This window comes from Arachis hypogaea, chromosome 15 (genome assembly GCF_003086295.3).
Source record: "Arachis hypogaea cultivar Tifrunner chromosome 15, arahy.Tifrunner.gnm2.J5K5, whole genome shotgun sequence".
In the NCBI taxonomy this organism is placed as follows: domain Eukaryota; kingdom Viridiplantae; phylum Streptophyta; class Magnoliopsida; order Fabales; family Fabaceae; genus Arachis; species Arachis hypogaea.
In genome coordinates this window covers 88443421-88450552 of record NC_092050.1, presented here as the reverse complement: position 1 = coordinate 88450552, position 7132 = coordinate 88443421, and the positions used below count along the sequence as shown (strand labels likewise).

At 37.3% G+C, this 7132-nt stretch overlaps 1 non-coding gene across 1 annotated transcript; it reads left to right on the top strand.

The window, feature by feature from the left end:
- Nucleotides 1–641: 641 nt before the first annotated feature.
- LOC112752349 (small nucleolar RNA R71) lies at nucleotides 642–744 on the top strand. Its single transcript, XR_003176789.1, has one exon. It is a non-coding gene; the product is annotated as a small nucleolar RNA R71 (small nucleolar RNA).
- The last annotated feature ends 6388 nt before the right edge of the window (nucleotides 745–7132 follow it).

The window sequence follows — 7132 nt, the reverse complement described above, 5'->3', positions numbered from 1 at the left end:
TTCTTTACTGCTAATTGAATTTCATTTCCGGTTAATTGCTCTTCATCTATTTTCCTTGCAATTTACAATTTACTTGCAATTGTTCTTGTTGGATCTAGGAAGGCATTGAGATCTAGACTTGGTTTTCTAGTCTCTGGGAACTGAGATCTGAATTTCTCATTTTATTTCTCTGTTTACTGCCTTCTACGTTCATTTACTTTTCTGCTTCATATCCGGTTCAATCCCAATTCCCTTTCCCTCTTCTGTTTGATGCAATTTAATTTTTCCTTGTTTAATTTCTGCAAATCCACATCCCAATCCCCTTTACATTTCAAGCAATTTACATTCCTTGCGCTTTAAGATTCCGCAATTTACATTTCTTGCACTCTAAGTTTCTGTTATTTAATTTCTTGTTCCTTAAGATTCAGCAATTTAATTTCCTGCACTCTTTACTTTCATGCAATTTACATTCTGCAAATCACAAATCACCCAACCAACACTCGATTCGCTTGACTAAATCCATCACTAAACTAAAATTGTTCAATCCTTCAATCCCTGTGGGATCGACCTCACTCCCGTGAGTTTTTATTACTTGATGCAACCTGGTACACTTGCCGGTTAGTTTTGGGTGTTTTTGGAGAAATTTATTTTTCCTCCAAAATATCTCATCAGACACCTCCTTGTTAAGTCCTTGAACCTCTCCCATGCTTCATACAGAGTCTCACCATCTTGTTGCCTGAAAGTTTGAACCTCAACTCTCAGTCTATTGATTCGTTGAGGAGGGTAAAATCTTGCTAAGAATTTGTTCACCACATCCTCCCAAGTTGTCAAGCTCTCCCTTGGGAAAGATTCTAGCCACTTGGCTGCCTTGTCCCTGAGTGAGAAAGGAAATAAGAGCAGTCTATAGGCGTCAGGATGAACACCATTAGATTTCACTGTGTCACACATTCTCAGGAAGGTGGTCAAATGTTGATTGGGGTCTTCTTGAACACCTTCTCCAAACGAACAGTTGTTCTGAACAAGGGTGATGAGCTGTGGTTTAAGTTTAAAGTTGTTGGCATGGATTGTTGACTTTTGGATGCTACTTCTACAATTGCCTAGGTTTGGATTAATGTAAGAGCCCAAAACTCTTCTATCCTCCCCAGCATGATTTGCTCTACCTCCTCTGCCATGGTTGTGAGTCTCTTCTTCATGATGATTTTCCATGTTTTCTTTCATGTTTGGTTCAAAGTATTCCTCAAAGTGTTCCTCCTCTTTTTCAGCACCAACTACACGTTTTTCTTTTGCCTCCCTCCTTAGTCTAAGGAAGGTTCTCTCAGGTTCAGAATCAAAGGAAGTTGAAGCCCCGCTTCTTCTCCCTGTCATACAACCAACAAGTACAAGCAAAGAAAATAGATGAAGACAGTATTTGTGTCAGAATTACTGTTAGTTGTGGGTGATGCAATATATCAAACAGTTAGTGGGTTAGCAGACAGAATTGAAAATAACAAAGAAAAACAAAAGAGTAGATGGGGAAGGGAAGAAGTTTAACTAAAACAAAAAGTAAATTACTCAAATAGAAAAATGAAATTCACAAAATAAAAATGCTTAATCTAGTGATCTTCCAATTTAATCATTGTTGATGCACAATCAATCCCCGGTAACGGCGCCATAAACTTGATGCACGGAAAATTTGTCTCTCAACAAATCTCCTTTCGGCAAGTGTACCGAATTTGTCGTCAAGTAAAAACTCACAATAGAGTGATGTCGAATCCCACAGGAATTGATTGATGAAGCAACTTTAATTAGAAGAATGTTCTAGTTGAGCGAATCCAGAATTTGGGTTGAGAGTTGCAGAAAATAAAATGGCGGGAATGTAATTAACAGAAAAGTAAATGCTAGAATTAAAGGACTGGAAGTAAATGACTGAAAATAAATTGCAGAATTGTAAATGGGAATGGGGGATTTGCTCATAAAAGTAAATGGCAGAACTTAAAGAGAATGGGTAAGATTAGAGATGGGGAGTTCATTGGGCTTAGGAGATGTTGCAATTCTCTGGATCAAGTTCATTTTCATCTCTTCCTCAATCAATGCACTCATTGATCTCCTTGGCAATCTTAAGTGATTGAATTACAATTTCTTGCAATTCAATCTCTCAAATATTAATCAATAGCCAATTCCTTGGTCAATTGCTCATGAGAAGAGATGAAGTATGGTCACTGATTATACCACATGCATTTCCCAAATCAAGTATTGAGAGGGTTATAGTCACATACCCATCCAAACCCAATTTGGTCCAGCATGAGAAAGCATTTCTAGCTTGATCTCTTCATTCGTCTTTCAAGGTTCAAAAGAGATCCAAGTTTGAATAGCTTCTCTTCCAAGATAACTACTCAATTGGATGAAGATCGAAAGGTTTCAAGTAAAATCAAGAGGAAAGATAGAAGAAGAATAATGAAAATTAGTATTGATCCATCAAATTACAACAGAGCTCCCTAATCCAATGAAATGGGTTTAGTTGTTCATAGCTCTTGAAAATGAAAACAAAGATGGAGAATACATCATAAAACTAGAAATTGCAAAGAAAGTAAAATACAGAGAGTAGTTCTCTTTTTCCCAGCCTCCAGAACTCCTTCTCACTGATTATACTACTCTTCTCAGCTTCTAGTGTGATTCTTCAAGTCTTGGGCCTTTGGATCTTGAGTTTGAAGTAGTTCCTTTCTTTATTTGGGCTTGGCTTTACTTGCAGAGAGAAAGTGCAAAGTGGGCGGAGACTTTAGTTCAGGACGTTAGGGGTGTTAATATTTAGTGAGAATATAAGTTCGAGAACGTTAGTGACACTTAACAATGTCACTAACGTTCCAATGCACCCCTTTGCCTCACATTAAAACCCACGTTAACTAGGTTAACGTGGCTTTTAACGTTGCATTGTTAACCTTCGAGAACGTTAGTGACACTCAACATTGTCACTAACGTTCCAGTGTACCCCTTCTTGCTTCACGTTAAAGCCCACGTTAACTAGGTTAACGTGGCTTCTAACGTGGCCTTTGCCATCCTTCGAGAACGTTAGAGACATTCAACATTGTCACTAATGTTCCAATGTGCCCCTAGGTCTCACGTTAGAGTCCACGTTAACTAGGTTAACGTGGCTTCTAACGTGGCCATCTTTAGCCATCCCAACGTTAGTGACAATGTTGAGTGTCACTAACGTTGGTTCATCCTTCATTCCTCATCATTAGCTTCCACGTTAACCAAATTAACGTGGAAGTTAACGTGACTCTTAGGGGGTGTGTGGTTGCCTCAATGTTAGTGACAATGTTGAGTGTCACTAACGTTGTCGACAACTCTTCATCCCTTACGTTAGTTCCCACGTTAACCAAGTTAACGTGGGAGTTAACGTGGTACTTTGCACCATAGGCCAACGTTAGTGACAATGTTGAGTGTCACTAACGTTGGCTTCTCTTCCCCCCTTAATGTTAGAGGCCACGTTAATTAGGTTAACGTGGCTTCTAACGTGGCCACTTATGAGTAATTGCCAATGTTAGTGACAATGTTAAGTGTCACTAACGTTGGCTCAACTTCTCTTCTCCACGTTAGAGTTCACGTTAACTTAGTTAACGTGACTCTCTAACGTGGGCATTGATGGCTTTTTGAGAGTGTTATTGGCAATCACTTTTCTCATTAACCATGCAAGTTACCTCCCCTTTTCTTGCTTCCTTTTGGTCCTGAAATCAAGCAATAAAGTGCATCAAAGCTCTAGTCCAAGTCATGAGTAATGCAACATAATATTTGTCACTAAACTTATACAAATTCCTCATGAAATTATGTAAAATGCACAATATATGCTTGAATCAAGGCATAGGTGAATATCTACCCAAAACTAGCTTATTTCCTAAAGAAATGCATGAAACTAACCTAAAAACAATAAAGAAAAGGTCAGTGAAACTGGCCAAGATGCCCTGGCATCAGGAGGTTTAGTTGCTTATGACATACAAAGAAAACAGAATAAGAGTGAAGAAGATCTATCTCCCCTCCCGGGAGCGTGATCCTCAGGAGGAAGGAAGTCCCCTATTTATAGTAAAAACCTCTAAGACTAAACCTAAAATTCAAATTCAAAGTCAAAACAAAATGAAATCTCGATCAAATTAAATCTTTTGATTTAAAATTTGAATTCTAAACATGAAAGATATTATTTGTAAATAAAAATTACAAAAAGAAAAGAGAAGATAACAATTAAGAGGTAAATCCAACAAAATATGCTTCATGAGTGAGGTGGGAACTGTGCTACTGACGTTCAGCACCAAAATGGGCGTTCAACGCCAGAAATGGGCAATTCTGGCATTTTGGTGGGTGTTCAGCACCCAAAATGGGCGTTCGGTGCCGGGAAGGGGTGCTGGTTCTGTCCCTCTTGGGTGCTAAACGCCAGGCTCGGCGTTTAGCACCAGTTCTGGCAGTGATTCCGGAAGAAACGTATAAACTACTATATATTGTTGAAAAGCTCTGGAAGTTAGCTTTCTAATGCCAATGAGACCACGTCAATTGAACCTTTGGAGCTCAAGTTATGCTCGTTGGAATGCAAAGAGGTCAGGGTTGACAGCATCTACAATCCTTTCTTTGTTGTTGCACAAAACTCTGCCAAATTCTCCCAAAATTCACCTAATATCATAAAAAAAACCACAAAAATTAAAGTAACATCCAAAGAGGATTTTTTCACTAAAATATAACAAAATTTAATAAAATCTAATAAAAAACAACTAGAAAATGAGATGAAAAAGGGTATACGATATTCACTTATCACAACACCAAACTTAAACCGTTGCTTGTCCTCAAGCAACCAAAAATAATTATATGACAAAATGGAAGAGAAAAATACATTAGGTTAAAGTTTCCATTCGTGCTCTGTTCTAATTACTGAATGGAGCTATTAACATTCTCTTTGTGAATAGCTTTGGCATCTCACAATTCTTTGAAGTTCAGAAATATTGGCATCCTTTAGAACTAGAATCCGGATGATATTATTGGTTCTCTTCTTTTGGATCTTGTTGATTCTTGAACACAGCTTTTATTTTCTTTTGGTGCTTTGCACCTTTGAGCCTAGCCATGACTCTAAGTGTTTTGTCTTCAAGTATTACCACCTGATACATAAAAACCACAAGCACTTAACTGGGGGAACCTTTTGGATTCGAATTCAGCTTTGCTTGAATTCCCAGACAGTGGTGCTCAGATGCTTAAGCGTACTCTTTAATAGAATTGGATCACGACATTAAGTGTTCAGTCTCAAGGTTTACTTGACACCTTCACACCATAAGCATGTAGTTAGCGAAAACAACTCCTTTGAGCTTTTTAGGCCAATTTTAACCCTCATAACCATTAGTGATCTCGGATTTGAATTCTTCCTAACAAGCTTTCTTTTATTGTTATTACCTTGATTCTTCTTGCTTGTTAGGGTAGGGGTTGTATTGTTTCTTGCTGACCTTTTCTTTTTCATAGATATCATCTTTTGTTCTGTGGTCACAGTCCCCTTTTCAGTACATTCCTTAATTATCTCTACCACTTTGGATTCAGTATTTAGGTGTTATGTGATGGGTGGAGTGTGCCCTTCATCAAGAACCTCTTGAATTGGTGGTTCAATGAACTCACCCTCTATGTAGCTCTCTGCTTCATTTGAGTGTAAATTCCCATAAATGTTTTTCTTCCTTACAACCTCCTTTGTTCGTGCATCTTCTTCTTCTTCCGTGTGTGAGGGTGGAGAATTCTCTAATTCACTGGGGTATGGAATCCTTTGCATGATTCCCTCACTTTTTGTATGAGTTTGCAATGATTCTTTTGAGAGGGACTTTGCATGTTATTTTTCAACCTCTTGTACCCTCTGAGGGTTTGGCATGAGCCACTTAGGCTTGTATCACGACCTTTGGGTAAAGCAGGATGTGTATCAAGAGAGATCTGAAAAGGGTTATCAGGGTGCCTAGGGGGAACGTCTTTTGAATTGATGTTTATTGCCCCCCTCTCTGGGCGTTCAATGTCTGCTCTGCCCCCTCCTGGGCATTTTACTTCCTCCCTGCCCCCTCTTGGCATTTTACTTTCTCTCTGCCGCTTTCTAGGCATTCTACTTCAACTCTGGCACTCTCTGTTTCTGATCAATTATTGGTAATCACCTCCACATACCCCTCTATATTCTTGACAGTCATTCTCATATCATGTATGCAACTTTGAGCGACATCCCTTAATTCTTTTATGGCAAGCTTTAAAGATGATAGTTCTGAATAAGGATATGATGATTCTTGATATGAATAATAACATGGTGGCTCTTGATATGAGTAAAAGGAGCATGGTTCTTGGTATGAGTAAGCAGGGGATGAGGATGGAAATTTTTGCAAAATTTCCTCTGTTATTTGCTCCAGTTCTTGGCAGGCAAGATAAAAAAATGATGGTTCTTTATATGAACAAGAAGAATATAGTTTTTGATATGGATAGAGAGGTGGTGGTTCTTGGTATGAATATGGATATGGTGGTTCTTGATATAAGTAGGGAGATGATGGTTCTTGATAGATGGAATATAGAACATTGACAACTTTTTGCTCTCGACCTTACGAACCAAAATCCGGGTAGTTCCTCCATTCACAATAATATGAATCACTACTTGGATGTGAGTAATAACCCTTGTGATCCCATTCCATGATTGTTCCTCAGCACAAAACACCAAACAAAATTAAACGCACCAGGTGGTAAACAAAAAAGCAAATTTTTTTAACTAAAAATTTGAAAATAAATAAAAAATAGAAAAAAGTTATTAAAATTTCGAAAAAATTTAGAAAAAAATAGAAAGAAAGGGGTTTAAAAATTTTTGAAATTCAAAAAGAAAGAGAAAATACTAAAAAAATACCAAACTTAAAATTTGAATTTAATTAAAAATAAGATAACTAAAATAAAATTCAAAAATCAAGGAAAGGATAAATAAGATAAAGATCAAAGATCAAGAAAAATAAACAAGATATGGTTTGAAAATAAAAAAAAAAGAAAATTAAATTAAACAGAAAGATCACTAACGGGACATGATGAGCAGATAATTTATATGCTTTTTGGCATTGTTTTTAGGTAGTTTTTAGTATGATTTAGTCAATTTTTATTATGTTTTTATTAGTTTTTATGCAAAATTCATATTTCTGGACTTTAC